Source organism: Streptopelia decaocto, assembly GCF_964273445.1.
Source record: "Streptopelia decaocto genome assembly, chromosome: 16".
Taxonomy (NCBI): Eukaryota; Metazoa; Chordata; class Aves; order Columbiformes; family Columbidae; genus Streptopelia; species Streptopelia decaocto.
This window is the reverse complement of record NC_138671.1, coordinates 2,220,980-2,239,705: the sequence shown is the minus strand read 5'-3', so window position 1 is coordinate 2,239,705 and position 18,726 is coordinate 2,220,980. Positions and strand designations below refer to the sequence as shown.

Here is an 18,726-nt window from a genome sequence, read left to right as displayed (position 1 = left end):
CAATAGCAAGTAGTTATTACATAAAGCAACCAATCAAACAAAACAAAAACCCTTTCCAGAAAATCCTTCTCGTTCAAAGTGTGATCAAATACTAAAAGCCTTTGTAATGAGCAAATAAAGTTTGTGAACAAGATTTATTTCTCTACAAACTAACTTAGTTTCCATTCCAGTCCAAAAAAAGAAATCATCACCTTTTCCTGTTGATAAATTTCAGTATCAAAATGCCAAGTCATGGGTGGGTTAGGAAAATCTTGTTTACAGTCAAAGCCTTGGCGACCTTCCTACATTTTTTACATTTTAATTATAAACTACATTGGCATCCTGCTATAAAGACATTACTTTCTGGAAACTCCCAACTATTTACATGACTAAGGCTTAATTGAATCAAGGATTCTTGCTCTTTCTTCTCTCTTTTTTTTTTTAATTTAAATTTTTTAAATAAAGAAACATCATTATCATTCTTCATGGCAGAAAACATTCTTTTGCTCCCGTTGGGTGCTGGTAGCAAACACAAACAAGACTTTGGTCCTCATGCAGCATTTAAGACACATAGTCAAATGAATCAGGATCTATATCTTTCGAGGAACTGTTAATTACTGCTGTCAAATCAGATTAACAGTTCCTATAAAACCAATGTAGATGTCCAAGATTTGTGCTTTTCCACTGCCTGGAAGCATGTAGATATGGCTTTGGTACCTACTTAGAAACATTAATCCCCACTAATGCACAGCGTCCGAACTGGGGTTTAGTGCAGTTCAAATGATTCATTGGAAAAAAAGCTCAGATTACCTTTCCCTGGGGAAAAAAAGAAAACTGGATATAATTTTAGTCCATGAGGGCTGTCAGTAAAATCCGTAGGTGTACCGAATGAAGGCCATGAAGGCAAACGTGTTGCCTGAGGGTGTCCGATGAGCAGCAGAGCAGGGACCGGGATGCAGGATGCAGGATGCTCATTCCTCTGCTGCACTGGAACCTCAGCACCTCTCCAAAAGGTGGGTGGGCTGCAGGACCTGTCCCCCTTGCTCATCACATGGGGCCAAGGATGGTTTGGATGGGAGGTCTTACCTGCTCAGTATGTGTAATGGAAAAGTGTTTGTAAGGTGCTGTAAGCCTTACTTCTCCAACACTAAAAAGGAGATGACAACGCTTGCTTGTTTAATAGAGCTGTAGTGAAAATTATATGTCTGCATTTAAAAAAAAATAATATATATATATGCACAATTATATTCTCCCCATTATGAGACAAATTGTAATTCTGGTAATTATAGCTGCACCTCCCTTTTTCTAGATGTTTCAATGGGTTTGACACACTTCACTTCTTGTTACAGTTTCTTGCACTGAGAAACTCAGAATTAAAGGTACTATTGAATTGGAAAATATTGTTATTACAGTAACAGTCATCAAGAATTGGATTTGTACAAAACTATAAAGCAAAACACACCGAGATGATTCATTATGCATCACATGGAGAAAGACGTAATGTTGTTAATATGGGAGAACAGATGTGTGTATGTATTTTAAGTATCTCTTTGTCTTTTCTCTGATGAAAAGATTTTTTTTCTAAAAAAAAAAAAAGAAAAAGAAAAAGAAAGCCCAACCTGATCTTGATTACTGGTACTTTTGAGAAAGTTCATTGGGAAATGAAAGCAGTCAGTGCCGTTGCCATTAATCTCTTCTTATGTTAGTTTGGCTTTTACTGGAGAAAGTAAAAACTCTTGGGTTTTCTTTCATGCCCGGTCCCATATGTGAGTTAAAGCAAAGTTGACAAGCAAGTCCTTGACGTAACCTCACGCACGCTGCGGTTAGACGCTGTATAGCAGCAACGGCCCAGATGTGATTTCCTCACTGTATTCAAATTAATTGGGCTTTAATTAAAAGCGCAACACTTTGTTTTGTTTTGTTTGAAAGAGACATGGCTAAGGGTGATCATTTGTTAGTTATCTATCTTTTTTATGATAAACTTGTTTTGACGTGTGTGAGAAAAGAGGTTCGTTGCTTTTCCATTTTGTCATACCTCAAGCATTTCGTGTAGGGACTGAATACATGTTCGTGAGTTAAAATGATCTACAGAACAACACCCTGTGATTTGAAACACAACTGCACTCCCACCTTGCCCGTAGGAATGTGGCCAGTTTGTCACTGTCTAATGGCTCAAAACTCTGTCCTGAGTGACTGAGCTCTCTCCCCCGTGGCTCCATCCTGCAGACACTACATATTTTAATATCCTTTATTGCACAAACCAGTGGAAGACAGATCTATAGAATTTATTAGATGACCCTTCTGGATTTTAAAAAGGTATGATACGTTTATACAGTGGAGGTGCTCCTTATGAATCCCAGAAGACTTATTTGAAATGCACAGGATTTTTTCTGTCTGTATTATACAAGGAACTGCCTCCTCTATTTACTGTGCTGGGAATAAGGAGTAGATGTAGCCTCTTGACTACCTGCTTTCAAGATCCAAGTGGTTAAAGGTGAAATTTTAATAAGTGTCAGACAATGTAAAGCAGAGAATAGGTGTCACAGCTCCCCCAGTGCCCCCCCTGCCATGAGCAGGGACATCCTCACCAGCTCAGGGTGCTCAGAGCCCCGTCCAGCCTGGCCTGGGATGTCTCCAGGGATGGTTCATCCACCACCTCTCTGGGCAACCTGGGCCAGGCTCTCACCACCCCCATTGAAATGTTCTGCCCTTCTCCAGTGACAAAACCCTCTGGGACTCAACCCTGCACTGAGGTGGCTGCACTGACCAGGGACATGGTCAATCACAGCTCTGTCAGTACATGTCCGTGCTGGCTCGTGTGGAGAAACCTCATGTGCTCGGTAACACTCGTGGTTGCCATCGTGAGTTAGACACTATTTTATAAGCACCCAAAGACTTGCTAGGTCCTAGCCACTGTTGGAAGTGATGACTTTTTAATGGCAACCAGCATGCTTGAAAAATTCCCCAAGACTGAACAATATTCTGGACACAGACATCCCCGGAGATCCGTCTGCCTGCCCTCTCATTGCTCAAATATTGAGGTTAATTGGGAAAGCGGGGAGCTTTGAATTACCACTGCAGTATAAAGACATGTACGTAATTGTTTTTAATGTTTTGTTTCGGATCCTTGTAAAAATACCGATGCAAGTACTACTAAACACATTAAACTAGTGGACACATTTTATTATTTGGCAGCAAGTTTATTCTATGTACTGTAACTGAGCCTGTAACAAGATTCCCACTTCATTTTGTTTGCTTACTTGGTACTGCAGATAGAAATGGGAGGATGCTGAAAATGAAAACTCTATTTAGGCCACATAATCTCCTTCATTAAGTCTCAGACATGCTGGAATAGGCTCACTTGGGGACCTATTAATGGAAACACATCTGCTGTGTTCATAACAATAAAAGACTGGCTATAAAGTGATTAATTGCTGTTAACAGAAGCAGGACCTGCTTTGGGAAGGCAAATATGCGGCACGTTTAGATGCGCAAAGCACTACAGGCACTGGAAGGAATTGCACAGGGGGCAGCTCTGGCTCAGTTTGGTTTGCAGCACTTTGAGGACAGCTCAAAGGGTTGGCCATGCCCAGATGGCTCCTGTTGGGCCACCTTGCCTTTGGCTGACAAGCCCACCTCCCTCAGACTTCTCCAAGGTAAGAGCTAGCTGGAAAAGAAGCATCACTGCCTTTTTCCACTTCAAATGCATTTTTTTAGCAGTGTTTGTACTACGGTAGTCACAAGAGACCCTAATCAAACCGGGGCCCTCTTGCGTTAGACACTGTCCAGATGTGTAATACAAAACAGCTCTTCCTTTTAAGAACTTAAAGGCTTGCAGATAAGCCAGAGCATGGGAAGGGAAAACCAGACATGAAATGGGGAAATGCCACGACCCGCCTGAAGTTTTAGGAGACAACTGAAACCTTGTAGGTCTCAGTTCAGGATTATTGGACAGTACCTTCCTTATGACTTGAAAACGATGTATGAGACCCTCAGGAGCGAGACAGGAGCATGTGGCCCTCAGCAGAGCCATGCTGCCTTGTGCCTGCAGAGGATCGGGGGGAGTCTTGGGGGGCTGAGCAACTGGGCAAAAAAAGATGTACTGGAAGATGCTCAGGATGCTTGAACAGAGAGTTCAGAAACATTCCTGACTTACAGTGACTTTATAAGAAGGCATGTCATACCCTTTCAAATGGCTAGAAAGTATGAGCCAGAATGGCAGGAAAATATGGCTTATTTCCAGGCAGTATGCTAGCACGTTGATTAGAGTCCAGATGAAGATAAAAAGGCTGGAGATCCAATGCACAGTGCTGGAATTGTATGTTTCTGTAGAAGATCTAATGTATTCGTGCTGTCAGGTCACATACATTAAACCTAGAAACCTGATGTTTCCTTTCTTCTTTTTTCTCCCTTTTTGGAAGCACTTCGAGCAAATATATTGAATGAGACATTTGCAAGCATGGAGCCCATTAATAACACAAGGCAAATGCAATGCTGCAGTCTCATTCATACAGCTCTTGGGAGCCAAGGAAATTAAAATCCTATACGTTTCTTTTTCTGCCGTGGGGAAATGAAAGCCAAACCATGAGATGGGGCTGATTAGAGACAGGTGAAATGTCTGCTTGTTTTTAAAGCTTTACAGCTCTCATGTTGATAGTCCCTAGATTTTTCCAAGTGCATTCTGCAGATATCACAGAATGTTTTGGGTTGGAAGGGACCTTAAAGATCATCTAGTCCAACCCCCCTGCCATGGACAGGGACACTTTCCACTAGATCAGGTTGCTCAAAGCCCCGTCCAACCTGGCCTTGAACACTTCCAGGGATGGGGCATCCGCAGCTTCTCTGGGCAGCCTGTGCCAGTGTCTCACCAGCCTCATCACCCTCATCACCTTCACTAGCAGAGGAGAGATGGCTGTAAGAGAAGAAAACAAGTCCTGAGGACCAGGACCTTTTCAGACGCTAAAGAACAAAAGATGCTGCAGCAAAGGCTCCCGCTGACAGCTGCTGGAGACGCCCATCTTGTACTTATTGCACTCCTCACGCCATGGATTTGTAAGGCTGCAAACCTGTAGTCCCATTTGTGCTAAAATAACAGTAACAAAAATTAAAACCTTCCATGAGTTTGGAATGGAATAGAATGATGCAACAGTGAAACAGACAATAACTATGAAATTCTCCGTATGCATATATTGTGTACATAAGATTAACTCATCTGGATGTGTTGTCACTGTATATAACACACACCTTATTCAAGGTGCACAAAGAACCATGGCCATGCACATAGAACCCTCAGTACTGACCCTTCTCCAGGCAACCACAGGATGCAGATGTCCATTAGTTGAGTATTAGGTGGGCAGACAGACATCAGAATGACTATCACAAATCTAATGTTCACATCTAAACAGATATAAATGGTCTTGTTTTATAACTGCTTCCCCCAGTCAACCTCCTATAATATCTTAGACTTGCTAACATTCTTTTTATTGCTGCCATCTGATTGTATAACTCCACTGATAGCAGCTCTTCATATTGCATCGATTATAAAGAGAACAGGAAAATGAACAAAATGTACTCATTCTGTTTATAGTTTGAACTATAATTTTGTGGCCCTCCTTGGATGCCTTAGCAGAAGAATCAGATGCACTTTTCTCCATGTTTGGGAACACACTCATACTTTGGCTGGGAGCTGTGTCCAAGTTTACTCAGCCCTTGTGCTTGCTTGCTTTCACGAATGGATTTTTTTCGGATGTGGGAGATGGACAGGGCTCCCAGCGCAACGGGTGAGACACAGCAGGAGCTTCCATTAAATAGAGAATTTCCAAAGAAGAAAGGTTGTTCGTCAACCCTCGATCACCACCCGCTGACGCGTGATTGGGGTACGAAGGTTCAGACATGATCTATGAGGGAGGTGGCTGATGAGGTACTTGGCAGAGGTTATATTTACCCTCCTCGTTAGGAACATAGGGTTATTGCTGCTCATCAAGGTAAGAGGGATCAGAGCTGGCTTTTACTGAGCAAACCTTACTCCCTTCCCCACCTCAGCTTGCTGCAAGCTTTGTCTTTTCTCCATCTGAGGGGCTCAGATGGGGACTTGACTCATTTTCAGCTGTGAAAAAGCCATTTTCTTGCTTTGCTGCACTTTGGTCAATTCAGTGGTGAATGACTCAAGGTTACAGTAGCCTGATTAAATTAGAAATTTAAGGTAGAATGAAACTGACTTTTTCAGAATTTGAAAGAGGAAAAAAATAGAAATGTGTTTCTTTATCTCTCCTTCCGTGCTAAGAATCCCTATGTAAATTGAACTAGTCTTTATAAAATAACTTATTTGTTTTAAGAACAAATGGTAGAAATCTCTTTTATACAGCAAGCAAACCCCTTTCACCAAGGTATTAACTACTTAAAACCTAGTGCCTGTCTTGCACAATTTACCTCAGATAGAAAGAGGAAAAAATAAAGCAGTTTGATAAAGCTCTAACACTGAGAACACAACTCTCTGCAAACTGGGCTAGAACATTTTTGACTGGGTTCAGAGCCAAGCCAAAAGCTGCATGAGGCTAATCCCCAAACAAGAGACCACCCCGCGTTATCCTCACGCGCTGCTGCTGGAACGTGCGCCCCAATGTTTTTGTGGGAATGTGGGTTTTTTTCCTGTATCACTATCAAATTTCTCTGTACATGGCTACGGAAAAAGGCGAATGAAGAGGAAAGGAAAATTGAACCCAGTTTCCTCAGTTTCCCTGTTTGCAGAACAGTGATGTTCAAAACAGTGTCACCACTCCTGTTTTTGTTTTGTTTCCATAGTCTTTGTTGAATGAGGTTTCCCTTGAGGAGATTCCATGGCGTTTTTTCCCAGGGCAAAATATCCCACCATTCTTGCATTGGTTCATTAGCTGCCATCAACCTAACAATGGGCTTTAAACGCAGAGAGGGAGAGGGAGAGAAGGCTAGATAATGGGAAAACACCCCAATCCATGAACAAAATGTTGCAATAATAAGGGTAGTGGATGACTCGAAAGCTGCGGGATGTCACTGGGGGGTGTTCAGAAGGGGCTGTCCCAGCTCCTCTCCATATCAACGAACCTGCCTTCGGTCAAGCTATCAACTCCACAGACTCTCAAGATTCTGCCCAGTCCTATTTTCTGAGGCAGGGTAAAATTTGTCATTGGCAAAATAAAGATTAAATAAAACATGAGTAATGTAGATCTGGAAGATATCTTGGCACTGAGATCCATTTCCTGCTCTGATGGATTTAGAAGTGCTCAGGTTCCTGCTGCGACTGGAAAGTTGTTTCAGAACATCTTTCCTGTGATGCTCAGAAATCTTCTTCATGTTTCCACCCTCTATTTACTCACAAGCAGTTTGATTCAGAGCCAACATTGTCCTTTAGCGTAAATAACTGTCTCTCTTCCCTGGGGGTTTACCTGGACTATTTATAGAAAGCGATCGTTTTCCTAGCCTTTTCCCCCTTTTCCTAGCCTAAATAAAGTTATTTTAGTTTCTTCTCCACCACCCTGATTGCCCCACATCTTCCTCTGCACCTGCTCCAGGGATCTTCCTTCTCTATCCTCAATGCACTTTGCACTTGCCTTGATCTTCAGCTCTCGCTACACCCCTGGTTCATTTATTCTGTGATCTTTAACACAGCCATATCTTGTTTTCCGTTTTCCATTTGCTGTTTTTGAGCCTTGTTTATCACAGAAGCCTCTGTTGTTCGTCCCTCAGCTCATTTCCACACCATCTTTGTCAGCAGAAGGAGATATGTGGATGGGCAGTGGTACAGAGATGCTATTTCGGGTTTTTTATTGCTATGACAATATAATTTTCTTGATTTATTATTGAAATCCTATAAATAGGCTGCTGACACCTCAGCCTGGGCTTGTTATCTATGATCCCTTTATAGCCCATGAGAAGATGCAGGTTCATCTCATCAGCCCTGTGCCTATAGTCAGACAGAGCAAAATTTTGGAGATGTCTGGTTTTCTTCAGGGAATATAAAGGGAGGCCAGAGCATAAGCGCAGGATCAGTCATCTAACTTTTAGACACCCTGAAGTCAGATAAGAAGAATTTCACTTTCATGTAGAAGTTTGCACATCGACAAGGTAGTGACGACTTTGGGATAAGCCAGTTCTAGCTGCTGAGCAGCAGATTAGGAGCTGCCAGACAACAAAGAAATGTCTTTTTTGAAGATGAGATTCTGTCTCATTTGTTTTGGGCATGTGCATATGAAAATAGAACGGGAATTTCAAACCTCCCCAGGATTATCCGAAATCTGCTCTTTTTAAAGTCTGGTATTGACTACGAGGAAAATGCCTTGTATTGTGTTGGGAAATTTCTAGTGAGCTTGAGGTTGGTCACTTTTGGTCCTGGGCTTGACATGTCCTCTCTCTACTCTTACAACAGATCCACCAGACCAAGGGCTGGAGCAACATCTGTTTCCCAGGACCTCACTTGGGCATCTCTGCTCAGTTTCCCTCCGCCGTGACCACCAAGGGGGTTTGCACCCCTTCACTCTCGTCTTCATAAAGCCTGTACCCCAGGCAGTCATCACAAGGTAAGCGAGAGGCGTGTAAATCCTTGGGTTGTTTGTTGTGATGGAATCTGGGCAAGGAAAAGGACTTGGAGTTCACGATGGAAAATATTTTTGAGAGCATTTACTCTGGGGCAGCAACTTTGCTCGGCAAGCGTAGGAATTAATTTGGTGTACAATAAATCTCCGTGGTTCCGCAGTCTCACTTGTCAACTCTCCCAACGAGCATCCTCCCCGGTCCAGATCCTGACAGGTTTAGCTTTGGATCCTGTGCCTAGCTGGGCTGTTATGAATTCATTAGATTTTTGTCTTTTCCCCTGTTACTTACGTAAGCCTGCCATGCTATGTAAACTGGAAATATGTAAACTGAAAACATTTCTTTTTGTTTATAGGCAGAGATTGCTCTGCATAAGAACAGGAATGGCTTCATCCTAGACATCATGTTTACTTAGTGCTTCAAGTCGGGGCATCGACTTTGAAACCTCCAGCTATGAATTTTGAGCTGGAATAACCCACAGGCAGAAAACTCACCCATCCTGAGGGGCATGGAATGGGCAAAGTGATGACTCAGGAGAAGAAAAACCAGCGTCTCACTGTTAAAATGTGCTAAGGAAGACAACCCCGCTGGAAGGGGACTGGTTCCATTTGGCTTTCCAGGCAGTCACTACCGTAAGGCCAGCGGTGAGTTCAGAATTGCTCAGATGTCTTCAGATAACTTCAGCGAGAGTCTGCTGGCACATCTCAGTGAAAACACAGAAATATTTCAGGGTAGATTATTAGCAGAATGGGAAAAAAAACGACAGATGCGTAGCCATTAATCTTGTCCCTTGAAATTTGCTTATGCTATTTCTTTTCTTCTTTAACATTTGTTTAAAATCTTCAGGGGGAGTGGAGAGCTGGGAGGACGTTTTAAATAAATGTCTTAGTCCTGAATACATTTCTGAAACAAAAGAAAATAAAACCAAAGTATTTTGAGCCTGACCATTCATGGGTTTCACCTTGTTTTCAGATCATCAGTTAAATGCAAGTCCAAATGCTAATAGTGGTGTAGCTAAACATCCAGTTTCTTTAATTTACTAGATCTCCAGCTTATGCTTTAATTTGGCACTGTGCCTAAAGATTATTTAGAAATCAGTATTTTCATTGGATGCATAGGATTTTATTACAAGCGGGGAAACGGTGGATGTGTTTCCTTCAAAAAGCAATGATGTGCAGTAAGATGGCAGATGTTCCCCTGCAGAAACTGCTCTTTAACCCTCACAGAAAACACCATGGAGTCTTTGGAAAAAGTGCAGCACATTTTCTTTGAAACCACCACAGCGATTTTTTTCCCACTCAGCTTTGTCCTTTAAATAGGAAGTATAGCTTTCTATAGGTGCTTTGAGTTAATCATTTCCCCTTACGAACACGCTGGGAGACACGTTTAGTTGGAGAAGCGTCTTGGCGTGATGTGGATGGGAAACTGCTGGGCTGGGAACGGGAGCCGAGCCTGCAGTCGCAAACCACGGGACTGTGCATGACCTAGGAAGGAAGCAAAAGGATGTTTCCGAAACCCATAGCATATAATAATTCACTTTAATCTTCCGTTGTTGTCTTGCCTCTACGGCAGGGAAATAGAAATGAAAAAACTGCAGTTGAGATTTACTAGAGCGAACTTTCTCCTGGCTTTCTGGCTGTCAGCTGGAGGAGCAGCGTTCTCCGATATTAATTACTGTGTTACCTCCAGGACAGTGTTGAACGAGCTGTGCTGGGCCACACAAACCTTTGATTTGCCCTTTGGAAAAGGATTTGGGCTCATTTTTTCAACAGGTCAGTGTGGGATCATCTGCCAGGGCTGTGGACCCCTCGTCTTCCAATACCCTGCAATGGAAAAATTCCCCCATCAAATTAACTTTGGAACAAATAAAGACCTCGTTTCATGCAGTGGAGGAGAGACCATGCTCCTAGCAGGGATATGGGACTATCAGCTTTAGCGAATAATTTCTCAGCCTCTAAGAGGTAGCACATTACTAAACACTTCTGAAATTTCGCCCTCACCCCGTTTTTTTTTGTATGTCTTAAATCACACTGAGCTGTAGATGCCCAGGATGGACTGAGAGCAAAACAACCAACAGCAGACATTTCTTGGTTCCCATTTCCACAGCCTGGAAAAGCAGCTGGTGTTACCAGTTTGGAGAACACCGTTCGCCAAGAGGCAAAAGCAAATCACTATTTAAGACATCACTGAACTCCCATTGGGCCCTGTCACCTCCGACAGATTTGTGAGTCACTAAGAGGAAGTATTTTACTGTTATCCTGTTTGGTCAGCAGGTGGAAGGGAAATAGCTCTTGCAAACCCTGGAAAAAATTAATTTAACAAGACTTCCATTTCAGCATAGTCTTAGTGCTTTCAGTCTCACTGTAAGTTCCATATAGTGCCAGCGGTTTCCTGGAGATTTTACAAAGGAAGACAATACAACAAGATCCTTGGCATAAAGAATCTTTTTTTACCCTATATAATTTTTGTGCTATGTCCCAACTTTTCACCCAGTAATATCTCCCTAGTAAAAGTGAAGAGCTCTTTTCTCTTGGTAATTTCTTCTCTGGTGTTTCAGAATTCTCACTTCTGCTCTCCAATAAATTTTGCTGCAAGACGAAAACTATTATGTTTTCTTAAATCTACAGGGTAGGATTTAAAAAGGAGTTGGGTAGTTCATAAACTTTGCAAAAGGGATGAAATTCACCCCTGAAGAAGAAAAGAAATCGCAGACATCTTCTTTTTCATAACCCAATGAAAAAAGGATAAAGAACATTGTGGAAGAAATCTGAGAAAATTAACTCCCAAAAGGATTTTAGGAAATAATAGTAAAAAATGTTCCATTTCTACCAAGAACACTTCCCAGCTGGAACCCGAGCCAGCTAAAGTGCTAGTGGACAAACTACAATATCCTTCTCTTCATGAGTTTTGGATTCAGCAATGGGAATTGCTGAAATGTCAGCATTGCAAGACATGGTCTCAGCTTCATCACAGCATTGAGGGACCAGCACAGGTACAAAACCAGAGGAGTCTGATGCTGCCTCCCCTGCTCTCCCCTGTAACAGACAACCCATGGGGTCCATTGGTGAGATTTCCCTCCTTGGTGATGAGGAAGACCTCAGGTCCACACAAGGGAGGAAGGCTGTGTGGTTTTGAGGGAACTCCACAACACAAATCAAGCCCTGAATATCTACCAGGCATTCAGAAGACACTAATAACGTTTAAACTTGACTTACGCGTGTCTCTTGTATTACAATTGTCAGTCTACCATCTTCCTTGTTTTGGTCCTTTAAAAGGTAAGAATAGGATAATCCAGCCCCTTAACCAAGCCTTGAATATAGATTAGCTTTTAAGACCTTTTAGAGACAATTGTTCTCACTGTTTATACATTTCTGGTTCAGTAGATATCCACCTCAGAAAAACAATGAAGAAATAGGTCCATTGTTCAGGAAAGTCTATAACAGCTCTAAAGTTCCCTTAAAGATGTTCCAAAGTGATACACGATCTTGGGTGCTCAGATCTGAGACATACAAGAAACGTTTTAAAGTATTAAATTAAGTCACTGGGTCAATTCCAGCCAAGCTGATGAGAGAACAATGTATAATATGGAGAACGACCCTCTGACCCTCATCATGTGCCTGTTTCTGTAACTACATCCAACGAGAGGATTTTGGAAAGTCCTGCGATGTTTTGACACACACACACACATTTCATTTTGAGGTTCCACCTGGGACTTGTAGTAGCCGCACAGCAAGGAGAGCAGTTGTTCTTGTGGTTTCTTTCTGGCGCGGACCGTGGGCTGATGCACCAGGAGTCTTACGAGAAATTCTGCTTTGTTGGGATTTCCTGCACGATTCTGCACACAAAAGCAGCCCAAGCGATTCAGCTGACACAGTTATTGGAACCTGCAGATGATTTTCCAGTGCAGACTGATTTGGGAACCTCTCCTTTTCACCCCCTACTCTTTGTTGCATCCTACGTACTTCCCGTATGATATAATTTGGACATGGTTTTTTTTATGAAACATCGCTAAGTGTTATGAAGTGCCATTGTATTCTGCTAAAGCACTGCCAGCCCAGAGAGAGCTATATTTCAACTGCCGGGAAGAGATTCCAAGTTACTGAGATTTAACAAGTTACCATGCATCAGCTGAGCTGTAAGAAACCTCCATATGTGCCTTTTTGTTGTTTTCTACATCTGTGGCAAATAGGAAACAAGGCATCTCGATTCCAGCCCATCTCACTGTGTGCTGCACAAAGTTACCCTGCAGTTAACCAGCCCCAGCCCACCTGGGTTTTGGATGGGGAGGTTTGCCAAACAAAACTCTTTTTCTCACTAATGGATGTGCATGGAGCATTTTCATGCTGCTCCTTAGATCAACGCTGCTCCAGGTGGTCTTTATTTTCCTCGGCATCACCCACACCCTTTATTTCCAGTGCTGGAGCAAATCCCTGCACCAGGTAGGAGCAGGGAAACAAAATGAAGGAAAAATGCAATTGTAAAGCAAAGTTAGGACGAGTTTGCCAGTAGGAAACTATTCAGCCTGCATGAATAGTAAAAAACCTCTTGATTAAAAAATAAAACACAAAAAAACCCCAAACCAGCAAAAAAAACACTGAAAAAAAAAAGGTAAAAGTTAAAGTACTGTAACTACAGTGAGTAAACGAGAATCACCTTGGGAACAAGAACACATTAATATACTCTAGCAAATGAAAAGGAAAGAGATTTCTTTCTCTCCCCAGCCTCATTTCATTTGCACATTGAAGAGACCAAAGCTGACCTGCTGGTATCCTGAGCCTGCACTGGAAGTACCTGGTGTTTTCCTGGTGAGTGCCCATTTCAGACAGCAAGGCCGAGGGATTTCTCTATAAAGCCTAATGGGAGAAACGCTGCAGTGACCCGGTACCTGACAGTCCCTTGGGAAACCTGGTCCCTGGGGAACGGAGACTTAAGGTCTTGCTTTGGGAAGAGGGAAGGAACAGGTTCCTCCTCAAGAATCTCCTTCAATCCTTATTTTAAGATGTCTATAGAGCTTTGGTAAAGTGGTTGGCATTAGCAGATTTTTTTCCCCCCAAATAAAGAGCTGAAATTGAAAAAAGCCAGCCGGCCAAATATCCCTGTTTAATGCAGTAAGACATGGAACTGAACAAGTTAAATCTGAATTACTGCAATAGTACTCCTGAAAGGTTTACTGTATGGTGTGAGTCACAGTGTGGTTTGGTCCTTTGTCTCTGCAGAGTTTGCAATTTTATTTATTTTTTTTTAATAGAAGCAGAAGATTCATCAAAGTAAATTGGACTGATAGCTTTATCAAGCCCAGAAAGGCCAACCTGGCCTTACACATATTGATCCCACAGAAGATGAGAAAGCCCCATGAAACAAACACCTCCCCATTTGGACAGCAATATCCTTTCGAGGAAAATTCTTTCCTGATCCTTGCTTTAAAGAAGTGATTTGAGATTAATGTAAAGACCATTTGTCATTTTGGTTATAAGAAATGCTAATGGCTTTAGCAGCTTTTTGCATTTTCTACGGATTAATCTTGTATTGTTAACTTTTCTGTTAAGCATAAAACAGTAAAGAGATCTCCTCATCCAAATGGCAAAGCCCAAACTGAGTCACTCATCAATTCACTGCTAATTGTCAAATGTGTTTATTGCACAGGAGAAATGATAACCTGTAATAAGATGTGATGGATTTAGCCAGCTGTACTTCTACAGTTTCAGGCTGGTGTATGTCCAAGAGAAACCAAGTGAATTACGTGAGTATTAAAAAAAAATATAAAAAGGAAAAAAAGGGACAGTAGTGTTGATTCAGCACTGGTGTATTTTCTTCTGCTGATTATTTTTGTAATAAAAAGTGTCTGGTAAGTGGGTTAAAGGCTGACTGAAGGAGATGGGACTGGAAAAGAATTGCCATTATGTTTGTGGATATTCCCCCAGTTACAAGTCATGGAACAATTTAGACTGGCAACATATTGCAGGAGACTTCCCTTTTCAAGTTAAAAAAAGATAATACGCTGTCTGCATTAGTAAGCATAAGTAAATGGAGTCAGAATGAATACTGCTGACATGAGAAATAACTGGAGATGGAATCTGCAGTGGGAAATGTGTTTGCTCTTGCAGACATTTGCATCGCCCATGGTGTTGGAGCAGCTCGGCGTCCAAGTCACCTGTCTCAAAGCCCTGGACAGGGATCCCTCCCCTTGCCCGTCTCTTGGATGATGTCCTTTTGGTTTTGGCTGGAGCTGGAGGTGCCTGTACAGCCCTCTGCCCTTGGGACATGGCCACTGCCCCACGGCCAGGCCCTCCGTGGCACCAACCTGGCCATGGCAGGTGGGGACAACCAAGAAATACGGCTGCAAGGACCCACCTCAGAAGTTCAACCAACACCAGAGAAGCCCCTCCAAGGGACACTTTGAGTTCCTGATGTCTTAAGGCTTGAGGACAGTATGGTGGCACCCTTGTCTGGTGAGCTTCTCTTCAGTTTTCCTCTTTCATTAGCAAATTTTCTCCTAGCAAAATTCTGCCAAAAAAGCCAGCCATCCCAAACACTGGGAACACTCACATGATATTTGCATCTGACCACATCCTCCTCAATCCTTCTTCATCTTGGCACACTCAGCTTATGAGCTTGCAGAGAACAATTCACCCCTTGCCCAATGGGACTTGAATTCAACCATCAGTCCCAAGCACTTTGCTAAAAATTGGGCACAAGTTGTGAAAACCTAATATGGTGTTAAAAAACCAAGTTGTTCTGATGATGCCTGACTAATGAATGTGTGGTGGCTAAAAACAGCTAACGAGGCATGACCATGTTAGTCCTACAGAAATCATAGTGATTAATCACACAACCAGATGAGAAGACATAATGAGAAGGCAATGGACATCTTGGACATCTTCACAGAAGACTCAGATGTCTTCCTGGAGGATAATTCACACAGAACACAGGATTACTGAGCTTCATGTGCTGAACTGCATGAAGGTTTTTGATCCGTACCACATGGGGTTAGATTAGAAAAGACATTAAATGTATACAGGCTCTTCAAATTGCAGGAAAACTTTTCCTTGATCACAAAAGAAGATATGAATCAAAGCGATTTCCTTAAGGAGAATCTCAAAGTTCAGGGTTTTGACAGTGCCCCCAAATACAATTAGGATGTGGTGAACCTTGTTTTGCTCTTGAATTCACCTGTGTGAACTGAAATTGAAAATAGAAACACTACAGCAGCTTCCTGCACATTTTTTTCAGCCTGGATTTCATTAATATCTTCCCCAAGCTGGGATTATTTTGCTCATGTACAGTGTTCAAATCTGTTTGGGCTTTGTTTGAAAGCAGAAAAACACTCCTAATGTATAACCTAATAGAAAACGATAGTGTTCAACAGCTTCTTTTTTTTTTTAATAACTATTAAAATTTAATATATAATCATATCCCACTATGGAATTCTACAAGAGTGTTAAAAATAACCCAACAGGAAGCATAAAAGCTCTTATTAAATTCTACAATATTTACAGTAATTTCTGCATAGGAGTCTATTAAATTTCCATAGCACGCTCAGTCCCATTTCTACCGAGTTCCATAGAATTTTTCCAAAAAGATCAGCCATTTCTTTCTAGTTTTGATGAACAAAGAAATAAAGCAGACTGCTGCTTATCCGAGATCTCATTAGATCAACACCGGTGGCTGCAAAACACAGCAACAGGCTCTCAGCTGGTGAAATTCGGCAATTGCCTTCAAACCCGGGCTCAGGGACTCCAGCTCTGCTCTGCCTATTGCTCACCTCGGTATAAACCCACGTGTCTCCTGCTTTTGGCTCCCATTCACCAGTCAGTCAACTCGCAAAGGTATTGTTTTGAACTTTGCTGTATTTTAGTAGCTGTAAAATCAGCTGCGTTAGTTCATAACTTCTGGGAGGGGTTCCTGAGATGTTGCCTCCAACATTTTGTGTTGGAGATGGATGGGACGGCCAAGGGCTGAGGTCATTGATGTTTTGTGTTTAGCAGGAGAGAGAGAATTTGTGGCTCTTTCCAGCAAACCGTCTCCCAGTGACTGTCAGGGTTATGCAACTGGATGTCTCCATGGTGCCCTGGAAAGCTCCAGCCCACCTCTGCTAGAGATGCTCCTTCCGAAATAGACTCTTGTGTTCCAAAGAATGACACTTTCTGACTTCCCAGACACAAAGGCACAATTGTTTCCATTACAGCGCTTATCTCACCACCCCAGGTTGTGCTGGCCCCAAGGACCTGCTGTCCTGAGACCGCACAACCGGGCTGCGACGGTGGGTCGTGCTCTTGTACAGTCGGTTGCCAAAAATGCTTCTGGGAACAAAGACGCTCCTTGATTTTTCTGCAACTGAAGTAAATCTTGGACAAAGAACCCAGAGGGAGCTGTTGGCACACATCAGACAGGAATCCTGCTCACCAGCCAGCTTCTTGACAGGCAGGAGTTTAGAAACCATTTAGCACATGAAAGCTGGTAAATATGTGTATACATATATATATATATATATATATATGTATATGAGAGACTTATGCATAGGGAAACTGGGCTAGGCATATCATTTTCCAAAGCTGAAAATGTGTCACTCAGCCATAATTGCTGAACTGAGAGCAATCAGAATGATTGCTTTAAAGATTGTAATAGGGAGTTCAATGAAGGCTCTTAGAGACACTTATACCCACAGTCGTGGTTTTAGCAGCGTGGTTCTGAGTAGTGAATGAATAGATGCAACTACACGAAACTGGTGAAAGACAGTGTATTCTTTAAAAAAAACTTTGCTCAATAACACACTGTCTTTGCAAACTTCCCTGTAGATAAGGGTGCCTTTTGGGTGCACAAATGTAAACAGACGCTCCCCTGAAATTAAGTCTGGAGAAGATGCACATTAGCATAGATTTTGCATTTGCTAGCAGACTTCCTCCGAATTACTCCCAGGCAGTAGCTTTGCTGGTTTGAGAGCACAGAGCAGAAGCAGGAAATGTTTTCAGCACGGTTGCCTGTTATTTTGCAAACATCCTTGGGACAGGCTGCTCGCCCACAGCCACTTAGCGAACCACCAGCATGAGCGATGCCACTTGAATCCCGCTGAGCTGAGAAATAAACTCACTAAGCTAAACACAGCCCGGGGATCAAAGGCATTTTGGGGATCTGCTGTCATCATTTGTGTATCTTCAGCAACTGCTCAGCTCTTCCTGGTGAATGATCAGTGTCTGCGCGACGCCAACCGCTGTGAAAGGGATGGGAGTTCAGGGAATTACAGCAGCGATTACAAGGAAGCTTTGACTTCCAGTGCTGTATCGACTTGCCCATTAAGTGCTTGATGGACTTCGGTTTTCCCAGATGAGTTTTCTGCTTGGCGCTTCCTCTTACCTCCAAGCTACACTGTGTGTTATACCACTTTGCTTGGCTTGCATCTCACCCTGGCTTCACCGCAGGAAAAACTTTGTGTCAACACGCCAGGTATATAATAAGGTGTCTCTTCTTGAGTTATTTATGAACTAAGAACACATCCCTTGGCAAGGCAGCAATGCCTCATCTCAGATACGAATCCTTGAAAAGCAACCTCCGTATTTTCCAGATGCGACTTGTTCTTCTACAAATTGGATTTCTGCTCCCAAGCGGCTGGTTCACAGCTCAGATGGCGGAGGATGGAGGTGGGGACAGGACAGTGAATCCCCCTCAGCACCCAGTTGTGTTTGCAGACAGAACCCACGTCCTCTGCCCTGCAGACACCTCTCAAATCACACCCACCGTGTGGCTCATGTATATTCACCCCCCTGCATCTGTTATTGCTTCGCTTGTCTCTGAAGGAGCTGTGGAAGCGCTGTTGATGAACTTGTTAACATAAATTACTGCAGAATGCCATTTGCGTGAGATGGCTTCAGTGTCACCGAGCAGATGTCGTTTCTCACAGCAGCAGCATCTTCCTCCAAGAGCTGCAGGCGCCTGGATGCTGCCCCACACCTGGGACCACCTTCCTCCTCCTCCTCCCCGAGGAGAGATGTCACTGTCACACATGGGGTCTTGCCACCTCAAAAGATATGCTGCTGGTGTCACTTCAGGGTATGAGGTGGGACAGGGGTCACAGGTACCATGATGCTCTGCCAGGTCTTTGTCCCTTGCTTTTTGGGGCAGCAATGTCACCTCCTCACCACGCTCCATCTCACGAGTCCTTTTACCATCATTTTTCCATCCCATATA

At 42.9% G+C, this 18,726-nt stretch overlaps 1 long non-coding RNA gene across 1 annotated transcript; it reads left to right on the top strand.

Annotated features, from left to right (window-relative positions):
* The first annotated feature begins 5,729 nt into the window (after positions 1 to 5,729).
* LOC309446950 lies at positions 5,730 to 16,089 on the top strand. Its single transcript, XR_014185535.1, has 4 exons — positions 5,730 to 5,863; positions 8,390 to 8,531; positions 13,266 to 13,349; positions 14,649 to 16,089. It is a non-coding gene; the product is annotated as an uncharacterized lncRNA (long non-coding RNA).
* The last annotated feature ends 2,637 nt before the right edge of the window (positions 16,090 to 18,726 follow it).